The following is a 25,609-nucleotide window of genomic DNA, read 5'->3' as shown; positions in this document are numbered from 1 at the left end:
CCGCCGCGGCGGAATCTGAGCAATCGGAGGAGAAGGGCCTTGGTCAGAGAGTGACCAAGAACCCGATGGTCACACTGACAGCTTCAGAGTTCCTCTGTGGAGTGGGAGAACCTTCCGGAAGGAAACAACCATCCTCTGCAGCACTCCACCAATCAGGCCTTTACGGTGGCCAGACATAAGTCACTCCTTAGTAATGGCACGACAGCCCGCTTGGAGTCTGCCAAAAGCACCTATAAAATAATCTCAGACCATGAGAAACAAGATTCTCTGGTCTTGCCTGAATGCCCAAGCGTCACGTCAGGAGGAAACCGGCACCATCTCTACGGTGAACACATGGTGGCAGCATCATACTGTGGGGATGTTTTTTTCAAGCGGCAGGGACTGGGAGACTAGTCAGGATCAAGGGAAAGATGAACAGAGCAAAGTATAGAGAGATCATTGATGAAAACCTGCTCCAGATGCTCAGGACCTCAGACTATGGCAAAGGTTCACCTTCTAACAAGACAATAACCCTAAGCACACAGTCAAGACAACTACAGGAGTAAGCTCAGGACAAGTCTCTGAATGTCCTTGAGTAGCCCAGCCAGAGCCCGGACTTGAACCTGATCGAACGTCTCTGGAGAGACCTGAAAATAGCTGTGCTGTGACGCTCCCATCCAACCTGACAGAGCTTGAGAGAGATCTGCAGAGAAGAATAGGAGAAACTCCCAAATGCAGGTGTGCCAAGTGTCACAAGCCGGCTCATAGCCTGTGACAAAAATGGGGGACACGAACAACAGTATAGGCCAATTATAAAAGTGTTCTTTTATTATAAACAACTATAATTAAACTAAGAAAAAGGAATGAGGTGTGGAAGTATCATGATGTAAGGTGTATGTAAAGTGCATGGATGCGTGAATATGTGTGTGTGAACATGACTGAGTGAAAACTATGCAAAACTACAAAGGAACAAACAAATCATGAAGCATACCTGAGGAGCAAGAGGAGAGAGAGAAGTGATTAGTGACAGCTTTATACCTGAGCCAGGTGGCTCCAATCATAACGACCCTCCTCGCCTGCAGGAGGAACCGCCCCCTGCACTGCAGAGGAGGAGCCGTGCACCCCCCCTCCTTAAAATGAGGGTCCCACCCTCAACCCAACTTCCTCCAACATATTCAAAATAATTCAAATTTCCCCAAACAAACAAAACAAAAAAATAATAATCGCGGCTCCTAGCAGTAGCCCGTGTCCCAGCCGACTGTCCGCTCCTCAAACCCTTTGATAAAATAATGTATATGTGAAAGATAATGATAAAATAATTCCACTCTGAAACCTTATAACTGTATGAAATTGATTAGAATCATAAAATTATAATCTGATGGTGTGTGTAGTTTTAGTCGGAATTAGGTTAAACAATGTATAGTGGAAAAACACAGACTGTCTGAGCAAGGCGTAGCTCAGGATTTGAACTTCTGTGTGTGTGTGTGCCTAGTAAAATACCGAAGAACAATTAAAACTGTGTTTGGACCGACCTGGCTAGGCCTCTGAGAGACTTGGGAGAGGACAGGGAGTACTTCTCAAGGTCTCCCTAATCTCGGGGGAATGGAACTGTCGGCTGGGTAGTGATACAACGTGGTGCGAACTGTGGAGAAGGATAAAACTCACCTACTGTTTGTGTGTATGTATGTGCGTAGGATACTTACTGTTTGTGTGGAAGTATGTGCGCAGCTATAAAATTGATGTTTTTGTATTCTTGACTTCAGAACGTTCTCTGAATAAACTGTACTATCCTTTTGCATAAGCTGAGTTTCTGACTAATTATTATTAAACCCATGGTCTTACAGATCTCGGGGATTGGTCAGAGCTATTGATTGTCAGTTATTATCATTGGGATTGAAAATTCTCGTGACAGTATTCCTACCAGTAACCTTTCAGATACTGGCTTAACGCTCTAATTATTAGGCTTCCTGACGCATCATATCAGTCATCATTTGATACAGTATCTGTCTACAACACCATTAGTCATCATCTAACACCAGATGCTGCAAGTATAACCCACTGGGCACACACTGGTTAAATCAACATCTAACAGTCAGAGAGAAAGAGAGTGACTTCCGACTGGGGACACTGGTTGAATCAATCATTTTTCAACCTATTGTGAAGTGGAGTCTACGTGGAAAAAACATTTGGATTTGCAAAAACTATTCAACCAAAAATGTCATTCAAACATTGAAATTAGGATAAAACTTAAACTTAATTGACTGAACTTAATGACTTAACTTGAGTAACAGGTTGTTACATCAATGTAATTTCAACATAATTGTCAGAACTATGTATACGTCAAAATTGCATGGAAAATTCAACATAGAAACTTTGAATTTAGGTTGAAAATGATATTTCATCTACAGTGCATTTAGACCTCTTGACTTTTTCCACATTTTGTTACATTACAGCCTTATTCTAAAATGTATTAAATATTTTTTTCCTCATCAGTCAACACACAATAACCCGTAATGACAGAGCAAAAACAGTTTTTTAGAAAATTTCGCACTGATTTCAAAATAAAAAGCCAAAATAAGCCAAAATAAACTTATTAAGTATTAACTATTCAGACCCTTTGCTATGAGACTTGAAATTGAGCTCAGGTGTTTCCCATTGATCATCCTTGATATGTTTCTACAACTTGATTGGAGTCCACCTGTGGTAAATTACATTTATTGGACATGATTTGGAAAGGCACACACCTACCTATATACTGTCCCACAAGTGATAGTGCATGTCAGAGCAAAAACCAAGGCATGAGGTCGAAGTAATTGTCCGTAGAACTCCGGGACAGGATTGTGTCGAGGCACAGATCTAAGGAAGGATACCAACAAAATGTCTGCCGCATTGAAGGTCCCCAAGAACATAGTGGCTTCAGATCATGCTTAAATGGAAGAAGTTTGGAACCACCAATACTCTTCCTAGAGCTGGCCGCCCGGCGAATCTGAGCAATCGGAGGAGAAGGGCCTTGGTCAGAGAGGTGACCAAGAACCCGATGGTCACACTGACAGCTTCAGAGTTCCTCTGTGGAGATGGGAGAACCTTCCGGAAGGACAACCATCTCTGCAGCACTCCACCAATCAGGCCTTTACGGTGGCCAGACATAAGTCACTCCTTAGTAAATGGCACGACAGCCCGCTTGGAGTCTGCCAAAAAGCACCTAAAATAATCTCAGACCATGAGAAACAAGATTCTCTGGTCTTTGGCCTGAATGCCAAGCGTCACGTCAGGAGGAAACCTGGCACCATCTCTACGGTGAAACATGGTGGCAGCATCATACTGTGGGGATGTTTTTCAGCGGCAGGGACTGGGAGACTAGTCAGGATCAAGGGAAAGATGAACAGAGCAAAGTATAGAGAGATCATTGATGAAAACCTGCTCCAGAATGCTCAGGACCTCAGACTATGGCAAAGGTTCACCTTCTAACAAGACAATAACCCTAAGCACACAGTCAAGACAATACAGGAGTAGCTTCAGGACAAGTCTCTGAATGTCCTTGAGTAGCCCAGCCAGAGCCCGGACTTGAACCTGATCGAACGTCTCTGGAGAGACCTGAAAATAGCTGTGCTGTGACGCTCCCCATCCAACCTGACAGAGCTTGAGAGGATCTGCAGAGAAGAATAGGAGAAACTCCCAAATGCAGGTGTGCCAAGTGTCACAAGCCGGCTCATAGCCTGTGACAAAAATGAGGGGACACGAACAACAGGTATAGGCCAATTTAAAAGTGTTCTTTATTATAAACAAACTATTAACTTAAACTAAGAAAAAGGAATGAGGTGTGGAAGTATCATGATGTAAGGTGTATGTAAAGTGCATGGATGCGTGAATATGTGTGTGTGAACATGACTGAGTGAAAACTATGCAAAACTACAAAGGAACAAACAAATCATGAGCATACCTGGAGGAGCAGAGAGAGAGAGAGAGAAGTGATTAGTGACAGCTTTATACCCTGAGCCCAGGTGGCTCCAATCACTAACGACCCTCCTCTGCCTGCAGGAGGAACCGCCCCCTGCACTGCAGAGGAGGAGCCGTGACACAAGCTTGTAGCGTCATACCCAAGAAGACTCTAGGCTGTAATCGCTGCCAAAGGTGCTTCCACAAAGTACTGAGTTAATGGTTTGAATACTTGTGTAAATGTAATATTTGTTTTTTATTTGTAATAATTAGAATTTAAAACAAAAAAAAAATGTTTTTGCTTTGTCATTATGAGGTATTCTGTGTAGATTGATGAGTATTTCATTTAAAAAAAATCTATTTTAGAATAATGCGGTAATGTAACAAAATATGGAAAATGTAAAGGGGTCTGAATACTTTCCGAATTGAGAGGTTGAAATGATGTTGAATTTCATATTTGATTATACATATTTAATATGACCTTGTTTTAATGTTGATAGTAAAATGGTATGTTTGAATCAACATCATTGTTTCAACATCATGACATCAAACAGTCTGGGCCGCAACCTGGACCTACAGGACGTGGTGAAAACATTTGCACACAAAAATGCAAGGCGACGCAGTCACATACTACTATAGTATATATATATATAGTCACATACTACTATAGGTCTCTACATAGGAAAAAAATAAATAAATAGAGATAAGCACAGAGATACTTTTTCATAAGGAGCAAAGAGGATTTCAGGAGACCAGGGGAGTCTCCCAAATTGGATTTAATTTAATCTGAATATTTCAGTCCATTTGGGTAAGCTATTAGCCAGACAAAACCCACTGAGTTCAACAGTAAATATTGGCAAAATGTATCCTCAAGCTGACTACTTTTTTTTCTCATTGTTAGGCTATTTGATATCTTTTTTAAAGTATATAAATAGCAGCTAAATACTGTATACCATGGAGGCTGCGGAGGGGAGGACGGCTGATAATAATGTTTGGATTGATAATGGAGTGGTATCAACCACGTCTTTGATACCATTCCATTGACTCCATTCCAGCCATTATTATGAGCTGTCCTCCACTCTGCAGTTCCCACTGCTGTACAGTATATACTGTAGCTATAGATAATAGGCAACACTGAAACACAATGAAACAATCCCTAGTAAGCTGGTGTTTTGAGGGTTAATAGACTGGTTTTACGCAAAACATCTTTCTATCCAAGCTGGGAGAGAGTGCGGGGATGGTTCATGTCAAACATGCATTAAACTAAATCTATTGGTAGGCGATTACTATGCAGTTGCATTGAACATTTATTTTACAACCTGCAATGTTTGAATCTCCAACTTTAATTACTGAACAAGTAATGGCATTATTGCTGCCAGCCAGCAGTCTAAATGGCAGCATTGTGAAACTGTGTATAGCCTCGTGAAATGTTAGGCTTAACATAAGAAAATGATGACCAAATAGGCCTCCCAATAAACTTTTTTTCAGAGAGATGGCGTTACGCCAGTGCCTATGGGCCGTGGTCAAAAGAAGTGCACAATATAGGGAACAGGGTGCCATTTGGGACTTAGCCATACTCAATGTCTTGGTAGCCATTTTAGGTTGAATCTAATATGAGCATGTGCCTGGTGGCTGCAGTAATATAATGACAGGAGAAAGAGGAGCCCAGAGGCTCCTGTGGGATTAATTTAGGGGGAACTCCCTACCCTACTGCATCAATGCCATCTCTGTGGTACTACAATCCAGTAGTGCCCAAACTGTATCTGTCTGCCTTGCTCGTGACCCACTTAAAGCTAAATTTGTCTTATGACCGAACAGTGTTTTTGAGCCACCTAAAGCCTGAGGCTAAATTTACCATTATGGCCAAACAATGTCTCTCTACCCACAGACGAGTATCACATCACAGGCAGCCCAAGGATGATCTAGTTTAGTCTTTAGACTAGTCGATACATAATACCAATATTTGAGGAACATGCCATGTAATGCCATTGGTTGGCAGTTGGTGGGTGCAGTTGGCTGGGATGTGGAGGTACAGTGGATGAGAGATGGTGAAAAGGACACATTGGCACACGACGGAGTTACTGAGTTACATACTGTATTGTAAGTCCCAAAAATCCCCCCCTGGCACAGACGAATGTATTCATTAATTCAATTATTATATCGGCAACAAAATGAAAGAAAAACATTCCCTCACACCACATTTGGATATACGCTGAGATAATCATCAAGGAATAAATATAGTCAGATTGTAAAGTATGTGCTGGCTCTATACATGTTTCATTGAACACATACACACAGTCACTATTCTATTACTAATGCCAGTTAGGATAGGTAATATATGACACACAAACAGATACTATGTTGAAGTTTGAACAGAATAAACCAACCTAATTCTGTTCTCCCCATCGACGACTGTTGGTGAGCAGGCAAGAAGTGAGGTCTTTGCCCCGGGCATAGCAGAATAGATCAGCTCCTGGCCCCACATCAAAGATACTGGACACACACACACACAACACACACACACACACACACACACACAAATTATCAATGGTGGTTATGATTAACCTGGTGGAACCAACCTGATCGCTACGTTTACCTTTCTATTTCACTTCAGATATCATAAAATGTGAAGTGAAATAGAATGGTGAACACAGTAATAATTCCAAATAAAAAAATGTGGGTTCCAACCGTCGTGTCTTTGTGAGATGCAGAGAAGGTGAACGGATGATCTCCGCATGTGTGGTTCCCACCGTGAAGCATGGAGGAGGAGGTGTGATGGTACACCACAGAATTCTACAGCGATACGCCATCCCATCTGCTATGCACTTAGTGGGACTATCATTTGTTTTCCAACAGCACAATGACCCAACACACCTCCAGGCTGTGTAAGGGCTATTTGACCAAGAAGGAGAGTGATGGTGCTGCATCAGATGACCTGGCCTCCACAATCACCCGACCTCAACCCAGTTGAGATGGTTTGGGATGAGTTGGACCGCAGAGTGAAGGAAAAGCAGCCAACAAGTGCTCAGCATATGTGGGAACTCCTTCAAGACTGTAGGAAAAACATTCCAGTTGAAGCTGGTTGAGAGAATGCCAAGAGTGTGCAAAGTTGTCATCAAGGCAAAGGGTGGCTACTTTGAAGAAAATAAAATACAAAATATATTTTGATTTGTTTAACACTTTTTTTTTACTACATGATTCCATATGTGTTATTTCATAGTTTTGATGTCTTCACTATTACTCTATTAATAGGTGTGTCCAAACTTTTGACTGGTACTGTATATAATTGTATTAATTTCCCCTAACCCTACCACCCCTCCCCTAATTGGAGTAAACTAATGGACAACAATACTTAGGTTTCTACTTCCAGCTTATACATACAATATACAGACACAGTATATTTTACATTAGTTATCTTGTTATTTTTTGTCCCACCCTTCAGCTCCACTCAACTCCTCTCATCTACCTCTGAACCCCATCCAGTTTTGATTTCTATTTACCATATATTTTCAACTGTGTTGTTTCACAAAAGTTCTGAACCTTTCTATTCTCATATTTTCTACAGATTGTAAATTAACTAAACATTTTTGCCAAGAGTATTACTATATTATTTATTGATTGACTATGACTTTTTAAATCACCCAGCAGTGCTATTTGCAGAGTTGGCTCCAGGTAAATGTTGCAATTCTTCAGACATTGTCACGCCCTGACCTTAGTTATCTATGTTTTCTTTATTATTTTGGTTAGGTCAGGGTGTGACTAGGGTGGGTATGCTAGTTTTGTCCTGTCTAGGGTTTTTGTATATCTAGGTTTTTTTGTAGGTCTAGGTATATATATGTCTATGGTGGCCTGATATGTTTCCCAATCAGAGGCAGCTGTTTATCGTTGTCTCTGATTGGGGACCATATTTAGGTAGCCATTTTCCCTTGGGTTTGTGGGTTCTTGTCTATGTGTAGTTGCCTGTTAGCACTCATTTTGTATAGCTTCACTGTTTGTTTTGTTATTTTTGTTTAGTGTTCATTCTTAGAATAAAGAAGAATGTACGCATACAACGCTGCGCCCTGGTCTCCTCCTTTTGACGGCCGTGACAGCCATTCCTAAACCTGTGATAAAAAATAAGCTATATATGGACAGTACCAAAAGAAATGATCTAATGATTCTTTCTCTTTATTAATTGTTGTATTTAATATTAACTTTTTTTTWTTACAATCCCTACCATTGATAGTGTTGGATGTGTGGTCTTTGTGTCTCGGAACAGTTTGTTATCAATGTATAGGTTATTGACCTTGAGAGCTAAACGTGTTCATTTTAGTATATTCTCTTTGAAGAGTGGGTACAGTACTTTGCGATTTCGTTTGGGAACTGATCATTCATGCCTACTTTAAAGCTGGCGAGTCTTTAGCCCAGTACTTTGGTGTACATGGTGTCCTCCATGTTCGAAATAATGTACACGTTTGAGTTTAACCTCTCTAGGGTATGTGGGACGGTAGCGTCCCACCTCGTCAACAGCCAGTGAAACTGCAGGGCACCAAATTCAAAACAACAGAATTCCCATATTTTAAATTCCTCAAATATACAAGTATTTTACACAATTTTAAAGCTACACTTGTTGTAAATCCAGCCAAAGTGTCCGGTTTCAAAAAGGTTTTACGACGAAAGCACACCAAACGATTATGTTAGGTATGAGCCAAGTCACAGAAAAAGAGAGCAGTAACAAAAAGCAGAAATAGAGATTCAATTAATCACTAACCTTTGATAATCTTCATCAGATGACACTCATAGGACTTGATGTTACACAATACATGTATTTTTTGTTCGGTAAAGTTCATATTTATATCCAAAAATCTGAGTTTAGGCAAGACGCTACTGTATCACTTGGCAAAAAGCCTGAGAAAATGCAGAGCGCCAAATTAAAATGAATTACTATGAAAATTACTATAAAATCAAACTTTCATTAAATCACACATGAAAGATACCAAATCCAGCCAACATGTCAGAATTCAAATAGGCTTTTCATCGAAAGCATACGATGCTATTATCTGAGCATAGCACCATAGTAAACAAAAGAAAGAAAACATTTCAACCCTGCAGGCACGACACAAAACGCAGAAATAAAAATATAATTCATGCCTTACCTTTGACGAGCTTCTGTTGTTGGCACTCCAATATGTCCCATAAACATCACAAATGGTCCTTTTGTTCGATTAATTCCGTCGATATATATCCAAAATGTCCATTTATTTGGCGCGTTTGATCCAGAAAAACACCGGTTCCAACTTGCTCAAACGTGACGACAAAATATCTCAAAGGTTACCTGTACATTTTGCCAACAAATGTCAAACTACTTTTGTATTACAACTTTAGGTATTTTTTAACGTTAATAATCGATAAAATTGAAGACGGGATGATATGTGTTCAATACAGGATTAAAACGAAATGTTGCATGCCTTCTGTTTGATTGAAGCGCATGTCCAGGACACCTGGAGTGCCTCGACTTCAAGATGTCCGTATTTCTTCATTACACAAAGGAATAACCTCAACCTATTTCTCAGGACTGTTGACATCTAGTGGAAGCCGTAGGAACTACAAGCAATTCGCTTAGAAATCTGGTTTCCCAATGAAAATTCATTGAAAAGACAGTGACCTCAAAAAAAATACATCTGAATGGTTTGTCCTCAGGGTTTCGCCTGCTAAATAAGGTCTGTTATACTCACAGACATGATTCAAACAGTTTTAGAAACTTCAGAGAGTTTCCTATCCAAATCTACTAATAATATGCATATCTTATCTCCTGGGGATGAGTAACTGGCAGTTGAATTTGGGTATGCTTTTCATCCAAACGTGAAAATGCTGCCCCCTACCCTAGAGAAGTTAATTTGGTGGACAGTATCACCTAGGATCTGCAGCGCCTTAACCATGAATACTTTCACCACACTCTCTGGATCTTCACCTTCATCCTCTTTAATTCCGATAAGCACCAGATGTTTGCGCATTGATCTAGTCTGCATATCAAGTAGGGATTCTATTAACAACTTGTTACCTTTTTTAAGTTCATTAATGTCAGCTTCGCCATGGCTGTATTTAATACTGTGTTTCCCAGCCTCTGTTCTGGACCTGGGGACTGTGAAGAGACCTCTGGTAGCATGTCAAATCAAATGTTATTTTATTTATCACCTGCGATGAATACAACAGGTGTAGACCTTAAAAGTGAAATGCTTACTTACAACCCCTTAACCAACAATGCAGTATTAATAAAAATAAGTGTTAAGAAACTATTTACTAAAATAAACTGAAGTAAAAAAATGTATAAAATAAAAAAATAAGAAAAATAGAAAAATAACAAATAATTAAAGAGCAACAATAAAATAACAGCAACAAGGGTAAATACAGGGGGTACCGGTACAGAGTCAATGTGTGGGGGCACAGGTTAGTCGAGGTAATTGAGGTAATATGTACATGTAGGTAGAGGTAAAGTGACTATGCATAGATAATAAACAGAGAGCAGCAGCACTCCGGTACCGCTTGCCGTGTGGTAGCAGAGAGAACAGTCTATGACTAGTGTGGCACAAAGACCAATAGTGATGCAGTAAATCTCTCCTCAACTTTGAGCCAGGAGAGATTGACATGCATGTCATTGCCATTCACCCTCTGTGTACATTTTAGTGCAATACAAGCTGTCTGTTTTGGACCAACTGTAATTTGCCCATGTCATTTGTTTGCTGCACCTGACCACACAACTGGACAGTAGTCCAGGTGCGACAAAACAAGGGCCTGTAGGACTTGTCGGGTTGACTGAGATATCATGAAAGCAGAGCAACGATTTCTTCACATTTTAGTAACCATTGAGTCTATATGTTTTGACCATGATAGCTTGCTATCTATGGTGACACCCAGAAGTTTAGTCTCTTCAACTTGCTCAATAGCCACATTATTCAATAATAGATCCAGATGAGGTTTAGGGTTGAGCGAGTGATTTGTCCCAAAAATGTTGCTTTTAGTTTTTGAGATATTTAGCACCAGCCCATTGCTAGTTACCCATTCTAAAACTGACTAGAGCTCTATGTTAAGGGTGTCAGTTATTTATTTTACTGTTATATAATAGACAGCCAAGTGGTAAATTACATTTTGTCCTAAAGAAAGGACAAAGATTTTTGCTAATGCACTTCACAACCAAAATTACTCTAGTTGTATCTGCTTGCCTGGGGAATTAGCCTACTATTTTATCAAGCTGCATATTTTTTTTAACAACTTTTCACATAACACACATTACCTGTTGTTGTTGATGAAGCCATCTGTGTCATCGGGGCAAAACCCGAGTCACTATCCGAAGCCTTATGATGCAGTGTCCTTTTCATAGGAGTCAATGGAGACTGACAACAACGGGGATGTCACAAGGGTACTTGTGTTGTTTTACACAATTTTATACTGAGGTCTTTCCTGACAAGCTGTGAAAATATCAAGTGAACRGTGAATTAAATTATTTTTGGAGGTCCTTAAACCATTGCAATCACATTGCTGGACACGCTAAGATACCCACCTTTGCTCCTTCTGGTAGATCCCGGCATCCGTTTATGACCAGGGGATCAGTCTGGCACCCAACTGTGCACTATTTAAAAGAAAAACAGTGTCAATGATTGTCATCTCTCAATTCTAAACATAGTTCGAGAAATAAAGTAATCTGGCTGTGAAGCCAATTCCATGCTTTACAGATGTAGACTGACTGGCTCCAGATTGTATTAGATTCAGGCCGGTGACATCGTTACACTATGCAACTGTGACATGTTTTGTTATGGCCATGGGTTAGTTATTAGAAAACAACTGTGCCATATTATGATGTCGTCAAATTTACTTTAGAGAGATGGAAATGTTGACATTACTGTTACCAGCAAAGTTAGTCAAAAATAGCTAGCAATGCTAATGTTAGCTAGCTAAAATATGGTGCTCCCCTCAATCTTAGTTAGCTGGCTAAAGGTATACTGCATCTAAAGTCAATCTGGTGACATCACGATAAAAGGTTTTCCTACTAATAATTTGCCTTCTTTGAACTGTTATCATGTTTCCAAACCAAATCCAAGTTGTTTTGAGGTAGGCTAACATTAACCAGCTAGCTAGTTAGCTAGCCAGTTGCTGGCAAGCTAGCTAACGTCAGCTATGCTAGTGATGATAGTGATATTGATTATCAAAATGTACATAACCAGATAAAGTAAACTCACCCCATTCCGTACAAATGTGTGTAACCGCGACATTCAAACTAGGCTACAAATAAAACTAAATGGGACTGTAGCGACTGTGTTGACTTCAAAATCGGGGGTGTGAACTAGGTTTCTATTCAAGCGTTGATCGACATGGTAATGGCTCTATAGTATTGGAGAAAAGTTGAAAAAACTGACCCTCCGTTACATCTTGACGTGTCATGTCGTAACGTACAGCACGCATAAAGCAACTATTTCTGTCTTACAATCTCTCTCCAGGTGTAGCACTTCTCTCATCGTTTAAAAACAAGAAATGGACAGTGACGGGGGTAAGGGGGGATACCTAGTCATTTTTTTCGTCATCATTGCATGCCATCATCATTCTCAAAGCCGCTGTTTACTTCTAAGATCACTTTAGCACCGCCCTAAAAACCCGATTCAAATTCGACACAAACCTTCAAATAGGTATGTAATTCCCACACGACATCTGTCCTTCTCACTACCACGCATTAGTTTCGCTTCCCCACCCGCCATTTTTAAAAAGACCCAACGGGGCTCATTGCCTGCTTGAATTATGCAGAAACGGGCAGTGTTTAGGTCATGTAATCGATTTTGTTGGAAAGGGGAGAAATTGTGCTTTACAATGGTATTGACATTACAGTTGATCTGGAAGTATTACGTTTTTGGGGCGCTAAAATAAGGGCAATTGTACGGACCAAGGCGATGTTCGAGTTTACGTGAGTTTACTTTACATAACTAGCAGCCTATGGTCTAGCTACTGGTATACTCACCGCCACTGGGGACCAACAAACTCCAAGCACCTATTTCGCATGATGATCGCGTCTTTTGTCAGGGCATGCAAACCATGGTGGTGAGGGAGTCTGTTGTGAGGATAACTTGTGTAATTGCTGGCTAGAGTAAAATGGTAGTAAAACATCCTCTTGCGTGTTCATGGGTGTGGTTGCGATAGTAGAGGCCTTAGTGTGTGCGTGTGAATGTGTGTCTAGGTCTTAGTGTGTGGCTGTGTGTGCATACATGCATACGTGTGTGTGTGTGTGTGTGTGTGATCGCCAGTGGGTGGCTATGTCTCTGTCTAGTCCTGTTATCTGGAGACACAAAGAGTACACAGTGTTGTTTCCTCTACGCCATGCCTGACCTCACCCATAAGGCCATGCAGAGTGACAGTTCTCCCTACCTCCCACCCACAACTAGGGCTTAGAGTACTCGCTGATCACGAAAAACCAAAAAGTCTCCTCGCCCGTCCAATCTTTCCACCATTCCCTAGTCTCACTCCTAACCGTGTGTCTTCACCACGACAGTAGACCTACACTAATATGGTATCACTATGAGCCTGGCAAGGAAGGCTACATTAGCCCTGTTTTCCTTCAATCTCTTAATTTTCTTAGTTCCGTATGTCTGGTGGCAATGTTTTTTTTCTCTAGAGATTAGGGAGATTTCAGAGACCAACAGAATATAAGAGTCCCTAAGGATATGGAAGAATGTGAGGAGATTAACACTTTTCTTTGTACAGATAGACAGTGTCATTGAAATGCATTTGAGGATTGTATTTATTACAAAGCAATCAGAACATCTTGTCCAGTGTGAAACTGCTGATGAAAAGGTCTATAAACATCCTGAGTGGGATGGGAAGAAATTCCCTGCTTTTGTTATGTTTTAGTACATCAGACCCACACAACATGAGGCGGTAAAACAATATATATTTTTAGCCAGGTGGATATATTTAACCCACTTACCACACTTATTGAAGTCTAAACTGTTATAAAAAATATATTTTTACWGTATTTTTATTGCTGTATTTGTAGCTGCATGAGGCCAAGCGCTGCGTTGAGATTATTTTAATTCCTCCCTAGAGCAAGGACTGGACACATGTGGTGAGGTGTGTAGTTAAGGCCTTAGGGTACTTCACTGTATACCTCTGAAGCTGCAGAGAGCTTGTTATGTCTCTCCCTCAAACAGATGCAGTATATTTACATTGACTGGTGCTTTTATATCTGGCCCTTTCACAAAGGCCTTGGTCCCTCCCTGGAGTCTTCGTCCCACCAGAAAGAGTCCGCCCCTCTATCTGTCTGTCCGTCTCTCTCTCTGTTTGTGGGGAAGCGAGGAGGGATGCATATAATTGGGGGAAGGATGGGGGATAAATAGAGGGGTTAATGTGTAGCTGAGGAAGGTGAGCGCCTTCCTTTGTTTGGACTTCGTTAGGGAGTCATTATACTAAACAACGAGTGGTGAGTGGCTGCACAGAGAGGAATTCACCTTATTCAAAAGTTATCACAGATGTGCTCCTGCTCTCCTTGTGCTACGCACAGCTGGCCCAGAACTACCCATAACCCCCCTTGCTTCTCCATGCTATAGTACTATTGGCCATTGCTCTACTCTGAACAAAGGGCCAATTATTTATACCTCAATGGCTCTGAATCTGGAAAGTCACTTTAGCTGGACATAGACAGAGCCAGTACCAGCCCTAGTTCTAGCCTACTACACACAGCTGGCCCAAGTCCCCACAACTCCTCTCGCTTTCTTCTTTCTCCATGCTATAAGGCAGGGGTGTCAAACTCATTCCATGGAGGGACTAGTGTCTGCTGGTTTTTCATTTCAATCAAGACAGACACCAGGTTAGGGGAGTTCCTTACTAATCAATAAAGTACAAGGGATGAGTGAAGACTTGCAGACACTCGGCCTTCTGTGGCATGAGTTGGACACCATTGGGCTACTGTTCTGGAAAATAATTTCAGCTGGACAGAGTCAGCACCAGCTCAAGCCAGGCCACCGGCTGCAGATTCAGAACAATGGGCGGGTGCATGGGAGTCAGTTTCAGTCTGTGAAGCGCATTATCTGCTGCCAGCTCGGATAAAAGATGAAAGGTGGAGGGAAAGTTTGGGGGATTTCAGAGAGAGGATCTGCAGCAGCCGAATCAGGAAGTAAAAGTGCTAGAGGTTAATGGTCATCTCGGGCCTCGCTCTGTGAAATAGTTCAGTAGGGTTTCTCATCACACACTGTACAGAGACAGTGTACATCGCAAATGGTACTCTATTCATGATACCCCATGGATCCTGGTCAAAAGTAGTGCACTATAAAGGGAATAGGGTGCCATTTGGGACACATTACATCTCTCTGCCGTGTCAGTTAGGTCTCTATAATAGGTTTAATTGGACATTTGCCCCATGAATATGTCAGCAGCTGCAGGTCAATATAGTTTGTGAATGCATGCTTGCATATTATGTCAGCATGGGCAGCTATGGTACTGTTACTTTCCCCAATGAGAAACCAAAAATTGTCATTCCACAGAAATAGGAAACTAACAAATGAGCCACCGACAACTAGAACAAAACAGGTGGGTGTTTTAATATGGTTTCTGAAAAGCATACATGGGGGTGCCTACTGACTGCGTGCTGGCCAAGCAAACTCGCGTAGGATCTTAACACCCACCATGGATGCCCACTAGATTTGCCTGATATCAGACAAACTAAAGGAAAAGAAAACTCACACCAACTTAAGCAATGGAGTGCAAATAAACATGGCGTAAACAAACAGGTGAGACACGCTAAAAGGCTTTCTTTCACAACTTAAAGAGGAAGAGCTAAACAGCAGCATCATTCTTCCAACATCTCTCATACCAACTGAGGCACTGGGCTAGCCACTCTTAAATATCACCTGTTCCAGCACAGGTGAAACTAACGACTGACTAACGAGGCGACAGGTGCAACACATCCTGACCAACAAGGATGCTTCCAATCAGGGCAAACCACACCTAAACAGAACCAACCTCCATATCGAAAACGAAATCGAGCAAAACCCCAAAGCCTATAACAGCACCTACTGTATGTTAGCAGCCCTACTGCAGTACGTAGGCTATGCAGATAGTAGGCAGTGTAGAGCAGCGTAGTGCAGTGTCAGGGACTTTCCAGACCAGGTTTCAGTGGGTATGAAGTGCACTCCTTGTACAGACTGTGGCGATTACGCTACTGAAGGCCGCACTAAAACAAGTCTGACCAGACATGCAATATGGACCTATTACAAAAGAGCCTGCTCGCACAACAACAAAAAACACCCTATGCACTTCCCATAAAGGATCTTTAAAATCCCCATTTCAAATTGCCTTTAATTACATGAAAGACAATTTGAAGTCACAAGTCTCTCAGTGTTACTGAAAGACGTGTATTTTCCTAGCAGTATGCAAAGTACTCAATGCAAAGCTAAAGCAGTAAACTTCTGATTATGACCACAATGTCACATGCAAAGGTGAAAAGTTGATACAATAACACTTTGTAAGAAACTGCTCAATACCCAGTAATGCTGTTCATTTCCTCCATTTATTCTCTCCTCAGCTCCGAAACTTCCATGCCGTGCATTCCAAGCTTGGAATGTTCTTATTTTATGTTGCTTTGTCCCAGGAGATACAGAAAGAGGAGGCGGCCATTGTTTTTACCAGGCTGTTAGTAACCCTATAAGGAAGCTCACACACAGGCACACCCTCACAGACACAGACACCAGAGGGTGTGACAGGAGACTGAGCCGGTGGAAATCCCCTTATTTAGGGCCTAAATCAGAGGCTTGACTGACTGCAGCAGAGGCCCACTGTGGAGGGAGAGAGGGGACTGCAGCTGCTATTCTCATCTCTCGACTCAGTGGGCATCTGGCTAACCAGGTAGCTGCTCTAGTCTGCTGTGCCCTCATATTATAGTCTGCTGTGGCCTCACAAATTATTGTGCCATCTGTAACTATGTAGTTAAAGGAAAGATTCAGCCATGTAGAATGTTATATTGTTTTTGTGAATCTCTGAGTGATGTTCTATTGATTCCCGAGGTCATATTATCTTTTCATGTGTATCTGAGCTATTGTTGTTCAAGCAGGCAGAAATTCGGCCAGTATGACATACCTATCTCGAGTAATGTGTAATTTAATAACAGAGGGTCCATCACATTTCTCCTATTTGTCTGCCTCTTCAGTCCAGGGTGCATTACATGGTACCGTTGAGAATGTCAGACTTCACTCTGCGAGGGAGATCGATCTGCAGGTTGAACATGGTGAGATTAAAGACTCATAAATTGATAGTGTAGTTTGTTTAGGCGATTTTACAGCTAACTAGCTATTTCACATGCTGATAATGACTTTGGTATTATTGTGTGTAGCTAAGTTTCCTAGCTAGCTAGCCAGCCAGCCCATAGAGAGAGCATTGCACTGTGGGTTTGGTAGTCGACTTGAGCTGCAGCAGATTTCTACTAAGATTTTCACATTGCTACCAACCTTTATATAATGACAAAATGAAACATTTGTTCTCAAAAAATATTGTTCTCACATTATAGGATGGTTTTCGGTGAATTCTTCCTTTAAATCAGCAAGGTTATGAGAGACATAACATACATGAAGGGAACATTTTGACATTTGCCGTATGGTTGATGAGAAATGTACGGTCCCTTACTAGACGTCCGTGAACGTTTGTAAAATTCGCAGACGGCGGCGGGCCGTGCACTGGGGCCAGATCTTTCAGGAAGTCATCGATCGAAGTCTCTCGGACATTCGGTTTCCGTTTTATAAACTTTTCAAATTTTGGTAGTTTTTCCGCTGTCCCGGTAAATCCCACCAGAGGGCGAATGGAATCATATTGCAAAACATCACCAATCACGACGTGGCCTTTTCTCCTAAATGGAAAAGACTTCGAAGATGAAACTTGGTGAGCATAGGTTTGGCATAATGAGCAGTTGGCCCCGAACAAGATGGCGTCGAGGCTTCAACGCTTTTTGAGTTATGGCCATTTTTCTGGGATTAAAGGTCAAAAACGAAAATAGAGCGCTAATTTGACCGCTTCACGTCAAAGTACATGAACCTACGGTGCCAGGAAAAAAAGAACMAGCCATTTATCTATCGTAATTTAAGAGAAATCGTACAATGTACAATTGTTAATTTTCAAAAAAAAATGTTTTTTTCCCAAAAAAGTTACAGATCCAGTTGCAGCGTGTTCAGACAAATCTTTTTCAAGTGGGTTTCGGAGCTCTGCGAGATTTCTGGGATTTTCTGAAATAACACACACTTATTCAACCCTCTGTAAATAAGTCAGTTCTTAAGATAAAGACTTAAAACTCAAAATTCTATAAGAGCCTACCCCAAGGAGGATATGTGTTCACTTTCAGGTTCCTGTGTCAACCCGGAAGTGCCTTAAAATGGTGTCATAGTTGCTGTTTTGAAGGGTTAAAAAAGTCAGATCTTTTCAAAACTTCATACGTGTGATTAGGCAACCCTCATGAACTGTAAATCAGTCATTTCTCCCAACAGATGTCAAAGAAAAGCTCTACTCACACACACACAACACACACACACACACACACACACACACACACACACACACACCACACACACACACACACACACAACACACAACACACACATACACACACACACACACACACACACAGCAAGGATGCAGTGACAAAGTGCGGTGCTTAAAGACACTCAGAGCCTGCAATGGCATTACCATAATCTCTAGGCTGTGCCGAGTTCAACGAGATGCCCCGCTACACCGTAGCTTGCTCGGTCTGAGCTCAGCCACCATGAAAAAAGTAGGCCCATAATGAAGCCTGGCCCTAAATTGAAGGTGCTTTTGGGTGACAGCGGGAGAACAGTTACGTTTAGAAGCACAATTCGACCTCAGGAACATTCCTGAGGTCCTCCCGATCTGTGCAAGCCTAACCTTGACCATGTGGCATTAACCCTTAACAGTGAAAAGAAGGTGTTTACATCAAACAGTTTTCAATGACTTCTCTCCCCATAGGAATACATTGCCTGCACCCCTAAATTCAACCTGAAGCCTATGTGGGTTATGAATGCCTTATGAGCCTGTCTTCGATGACAATCCATCAGGCCACTATGAGGTCTACCTGTGTTGATTCTAAGMTTCCTGGAGCAACCGGAAGTGATTAAAATCACCCTAAAAGTGTTTTTCCATACCCAACCAGGAGTTTGAGAGAAATAGTGCATTCAACCCTGTGTAAATCGGTCAGTTCTTAACGTAAACACTTAAAACTCAGGATTCTGTAAAAGCATACCCCAATGAGGATATGTGTTTACTTTTAGCTTCCTGTGCTAACCGGAAGTGCCTTAAAATGGTGTCAAAGGGGCTGTTTCGAAGGGTTAAAAAAGTCAGATCTTTCCAAAACGTCATATGTGTGATTAGGCAACCCTCATGAACCGTAAATCAGTCATTCATCCCATCAGATTTCCAACAAAAACTCAAACACACACACAGCAAGGATGGAGTGACACAGTGTGGGGCTTAGAGCCACACAGATCCTGCAATAGTTAGCTTTGTTCAAACTATTAAAGAACCGTTAGACCTAGAGCTCTGAAACTTTAGAAACTTGTTCTAGAGCTCAGGGCGATAGTGCACGGTGAGTTATGTGGCTCTAGAAGGTTCTCAGACCGAGAAACAGCCTCATACATTCGCAATAACTTGCAATGAAACCGTAGGTGGATTGAAACCGTCTCGGCCCATAGAGACGGACCCCAACGTTTCTGTCCAATAGATCATTCGAGGACCCCGTAGCAATGCCCGGAAAAAGTGGATTTTCAGCACCAATTAAGGTCGCTGCTCGGGCTCCAAATGACCTATCGAGCCGAAACTTGGGATTCGAGGTCGCCTCAGCTAGGCCTACACACAATGTCAGAACTGGACCCGCAGCTAGATAGTAACTACGTGTTATATGTTTTTATTATGGTTTAAACAGAAGGTGCGGTGAATTTTGGGCCTGCTCTGAAATATGTGATAGTTGGCTTCTAAACGAGTTGGAAAAAGTGGGTGTGGTGTCAGTTTGATTCAGTTTGGTGTCAGAATGATATATAATTGACTGATGGACACTGACTTGCTAGTTGACTTTTGTACATTTGCAATATGTTTAAACAGTGAGGTACCATCACAAAAATGACATTCTGAAATCAACGAGCAATGGAGAGGAACCAGAATCACTGCCCGGCCATCCCGAGTTCATCGGGCCAATCAATTTTGCATTTCTGCAGTTTTTTTGAGCATGTCAAATTCGTGATTGTAAATGCCCATTGAAACATATTGCAAATGCACAGTACATTTCTAATATGATTCAACAGTGAAAAAACATCACCAAATGGACATGATGAAATCAACACAATAAGCGATGGAGAGGAACCACTATCACTGCCCTACCATCCCGAGTTCATCGGGCCAGTCAATTTCGCATTCCTGCAGTATTTTTGAGCAAATTTGTGATGGTAAATGCCCTTTGAAACATATTGCAAATGGACAGCCGTGCACCTGGTGATTGGAATGTGTTAACCAGAAGCACATTTTTAAAATGTTTTTTAATGCCTTTAGGGGGGAGCAAGGGGTCTATGGTTGGGTAGGGAGCACCCCCCCACCCGTGCCCCTTATCATTTTGGACGTTTTTCAAAAAATCTTTTGATTCAAAAAAATTCAAAAAAGTTATTTTCGACTTTTGACTTCCTATGAAATCATATTGCAAATGGACAAAACATATGCCTTATGGACAAGTAAAAAAATATATATATGATAATCAAATATGACAAAAGTATGTTCATACAGTTGTTATACATGTGTAATTGACAAAAAAATCCAGAAAGCACTTTTTTAAGGGGGTGATAAGTTTTTGATTTTTTTTCTCACATTTTAGACTTTTGACTTCCTATGAAATCATATTACAAATGGACAAAACATATGCCTTATGGACAACTAACAAATAAATAAAAATTATAATAATACAATTTGACAAAAATATGTTCATACAGTTCTTATACATGTGTAATTGACAAAAAAATCATTTTTTTTCCGAAAAACGGTCCAGAAAGCACTTTTTTAAGGGGGTGATAAGTTTTTGAACAAATTTTCAAATTTTCAACATTTTACTCTTGGGTCTTGACTTGTGTTACCTTTGCAATATGAACATTTACAGTGGAGCGCACTCGCCATCTATTGGATTTTTGCAGTGTTACACTTGGCATTTGCAATCAGTTTTGAATGAAACGACGTCCAATTGAGTGGTATTGTACATCGTGTATATGTTTCGTACGGTGCCAATAACATCCCATTCATTTTTGTCCATTTCAAGGGGGTGTTCCCTTACATACCTACCTTAAGGGACACCTGGTACGGGAGCCGTATGATCGGTGAAGATTCTCCCATTGCGAATGTACGGTCCCTTACCGCACGTCCGACTTTGTCTCGGAAAATCGCGGACGGCGTCGGGCCGAGGGCGGGGGGGAGCTCTTTCGGGAAGTCATCGAAGAAATCGTCTCGGACGTTCGGTCACCGTTTTATAAAAATAACACATTTTTGACTTGGACTCCGCATTCTCGAAAATTCCCACAAGGGGGAAAATAAATCATATTGCAGGCGCACGAACACGGGGCAAACGAGCGCGGCCTTTTCTCCTAAACGGAAAATATTTCGAAGACGAAACTCGGCGAGCGTAGGTTTGGAGTAAAGGGCAGTTGGCCCCGAACGAGATGGCGTCGAGGCCTCTGCGCTTTTTTAGTTATGGCCATTTTTCTGGGATTAAAGGTCAAAAACGCAAAGTAGGGTGCAATTTGACCGCTTCACGTCAAAGTACATAAGCATACGGTGTCAGGAAAAAAAGAACCAGCCGTTTATCTATCGTAATTTAAGAGAAATCGTACATTGTCCATTTGGTGATGTTCACGAAGAGGATTTTTTTTCTCCAAAAAAATCACAGATCCAGTTGCAGTTTGTTCACACGAACATTTTTAAAGTGGGTCTCGAAGCTCTGCGAGAATTCTGTGATTTTATGTGATTTTATGAAGTAACACACACTCATTTAACCCCTGAATCGATAAAAGCGTTCATCTCTAAGCTCTGATCCTTATTCATAAGGGTCGCAGGAAAACGGGGTCTGACAGGATCTTTGAGGGGTTGAAACTGGCTCGCTAACATTCCTCCCGAAACTAGCGAGCCGGGCAGTTTAACGAGCGCTGTGGACAAGCGGAGATGTAATGTCCCGAGCTACCACAGTAGAAACAGCTGTTGATCTCACGTCTACGTTGGCGCTCCTCCTTAGTTAGCCCGTGTCGCCCCACTTGCATTGGTTCAGAATCTGGTGGCAAGACCCCTCCACTAATCCCGTGTGGGGAATAACGATCAATACGTTCTGGTTCACTTCCTGAACCGAATGGTACCCGAGTTGCTGATTGATTGGATGGACCCCACTGCTTCTCCTCCTTCTCTCTCGGACTCTATTATCTCCCGAATAGATAAAGTGACCAAGCTGTCTAGGTCACTAGGCTCTGGATAGGATATCAGCTCGTCCTTGAGTTGCTCCGACAACCCCTTGTAAAAAGCCGCTTGTAGTGACTCCTCATTCCAACCACTCTCCACCGCCAATGTCCTGAACTCGATCATAAAGTCTGCCACACTGCGAGCTCCTTGGCGAAGAGTGAACAAACGTTTAGCTGCGTCCTTACCTCGGACTGGATGGTCAAAAAGCTTTCTCATCTCTCCCGTGAACTCCTGATATGAAGCCATGCAGGTCCCCTGTCGTTCCCAAACGGCTGAAGCCCATTCCAGAGCTCTTCCACGCAGCAGTTCAATAACAAAGGCTATCCTAGCCTTGTCAGTGGCGTAAGAATGGGGCTGCAGATCAAACACTAACCCACACTGCATAAGAAACGAACGGCATCTTCCCAAATCCCCTTCATACTTATCAGGCGTCGGTACCTTGGGTTCACGGAAGGAAACAGCTCCAGACACGGCAGGTGAGATGGGTGAAACAGGTGGTGAATGAATCGCCGGCAAACTGAGCTGATCCTGGATTTGTGTCAAGCTAGCAGATAAGTTCTGGATTGAACCCGCTATCTCCTGTAGCRCCGTCTTGTGTTGTCCCAATGTCTTCCCCTGCTGGGTAATGGCATGGCAAACGGAGTCCAGGTCCGCTGGGTTCATCCTTGGCCGGATCGTTCTGTCACGTTCTTTCAAAATCGAACCCAGAAGCAGACCAGGACAAGGAGCGTAGGAAGAAGGTGAGTATTTATTTACAAGTGAATGTGAATGGGTAGATATATCCAGGTGGTGTAGCGGGCAGCGGTGGTGAGTTGATGGGAGTAAATAGGTGAATCCAATGGGGTAGCGGAATCCTCCGACGACCAGGCGGGAATGGGGTAAATGATCCGGGTGAGTAACTGAAGACAAAACAAACGGAGGTAAGTTTAAGGCAAGCAATACGTAAAAAAACAACAAAACAAATACTATCCAACTTGAGGCTGATACTATGGCACAACATACTGTTCATGGCTAACGATCCGGCAGGGAATGGATGTCAGGTCCGGGCTTATGAAGAGAAGAGATGATGATCAGGACCAGGTGTGCAGATAGCTGATGGGATACAGGTGCGGGTAATCAGAACTCCCAACTGGCTACATTGCCCGGCAACCAGACAGGGTGCGTTCCAGGACGCCGGAAAAAACACTCCAGGACAGAACACAGGCAAAAAAAACGACTCAGGAAACGGGATTCGTGACAGACAGTGCCTGCGGTAGTTACTTTTGTTCCAACTTTTATTAAAGAACCGTCAGACCTAGAGTTCTGAAAATTTACAAACCTGTTCTAGACCTCAGGTCGATTGTGCACGGTGAATTATGTGGCTCTAGAAGGTTCTCGGATCGATAAAAAGCATMGTGTATTTGCCATGTTTTCAATTCATTTTGAGCTCAACGAAACTGGCGACATTTAGAAAAGTCCCAGAGTCTCAAGATTAGGTGCATTGAAACCGGCTCGGCCCATAGAGACAGACCCCAACAAGCCTGTTCGATTTTGTATTTCTAAAGTATTTAAAGAATTTAAAGAATGCACGTTACATTTGCAATATGATTCAACACATCATATTGCAAAAGTAACAGTGTGTGTTATGTTTGCAATATGATTCAACACATCATATTGCAAACGTAACAGTGTGTGTTACATTTGCAATATGATGTGTTGAATCATATTGCAAACGTAACAGTGTGTGTTACTTTTGCAATATGATGTGTTGAATCATATTGCAAATGTAACGTGCATTTTCTTTAAATAAACCCTATGTGGGTTATGAATGTCTTATGAACCAGTCTTCAATGACAATCCATCAAGCCACTATGAGGTCTACCTGTGTCGATTCTAAGCTTCCTGGAGCAACCGGAAGTGATAAAATCACCCTAAAAGTGTTTTGCCATACCCAACCAGCAGTTTGTGATATATAGTGCATTCAACCCTGTGTAAATCAGTCAGTTCTTAACGTATAGACTTAAAACTCAGGATTCTCTAAGAGCATACCCCGATCAGGATATCTCTTTACTTAGCTTCCTGTGACAACCGGAAGTGCCTTAAAATGGGGTCAAGGTGCTGTTTCGAAGGGTTAAAAAAGTCAGATCTTTCCAAAACTTTAAGTGTGTGATTAGGCAACCTTCATGAACTGTAAATCAGTCATTCTCAAACAGATGTCAAAGAAAAGCTCACACACACACACAAGTCCAAACTGTTCGTGCACCTGGTATTTTTTTTGGGTTACCAGGTGCCATTTTTCAAGATGGTTGAAATTGCATTTAGGGGGCATCCAGACTTCCATACCCGCACTGGGAGCACTATTCTACGGACAAAAATCAATGGGTGTTGGCCTGAGTGATTTATGGAGGTTTTCCAAAAAACTCTAAAAATATTCTAAGTCTAAACTTTTCGTGCACCTGGTATTTTTTTGGGGTTACCAGTGCCAATACTCAAGACGGTTGAAATTGCTTTTAGGGGGCATCCAGACTTCCATACCCGCTCTGGGAGCACTATTCTACGGACAAAAACAATGGGTGTTGGCCTGAGTGATTTATGGAGTTTTCCAAAAACGTCAGAAAATATTCTGTTTTTTTTTCTGGAAAATATTTTATGTTTTTTCTTCTCGAGTCAATGGCCTGAGTGATTTATGGAGTTTTCCAAAAAACTCTAAAAATATTCTAAGTCCAAACTTTTCGTGCACCTGGTATTTTTTGGGGGTTACCAGGTGCCAATACTCCAAAACTTTAAGTGTGTGATTAGGCAACCTTCATGAACTGTAAATCAGTCATTTCTCTAAACAGATGTCAAAAGAAAAGCTCACACACACACACAAGTCCAAACTGTTCGTGCACCTGGTATTTTTTTTGGGTTACCAGGTGCCATTTTTCAAGATGGTTGAAATTGCATTTAGGGGGCATCCAGACTTCCATACCCGCACTGGGAGCACTATTCTACGGACAAAAACAATGGGTGTTGGCCTGAGTGATTATGGAGGTTTTCCAAAAAACTCTAAAAATATTCTAAGTCTAAACTTTCGTGCACCTGGTATTTTTTTGGGGTTACCAGGTGCCAATACTCAAGACGGTTGAAATTGCTTTTAGGGGGCATCCAGACTTCCATACCCGCTCTGGGAGCACTATTCTACGGACAAAAATCAATGGGTGTTGGCCTGAGTGATTTATGGAGGTTT

This window comes from Salvelinus sp. IW2-2015, linkage group LG13 (genome assembly GCF_002910315.2).
Source record: "Salvelinus sp. IW2-2015 linkage group LG13, ASM291031v2, whole genome shotgun sequence".
In the NCBI taxonomy this organism is placed as follows: Eukaryota; Metazoa; Chordata; class Actinopteri; order Salmoniformes; family Salmonidae; genus Salvelinus; species Salvelinus sp. IW2-2015.
This window is presented reverse-complemented; position numbering follows the sequence as displayed.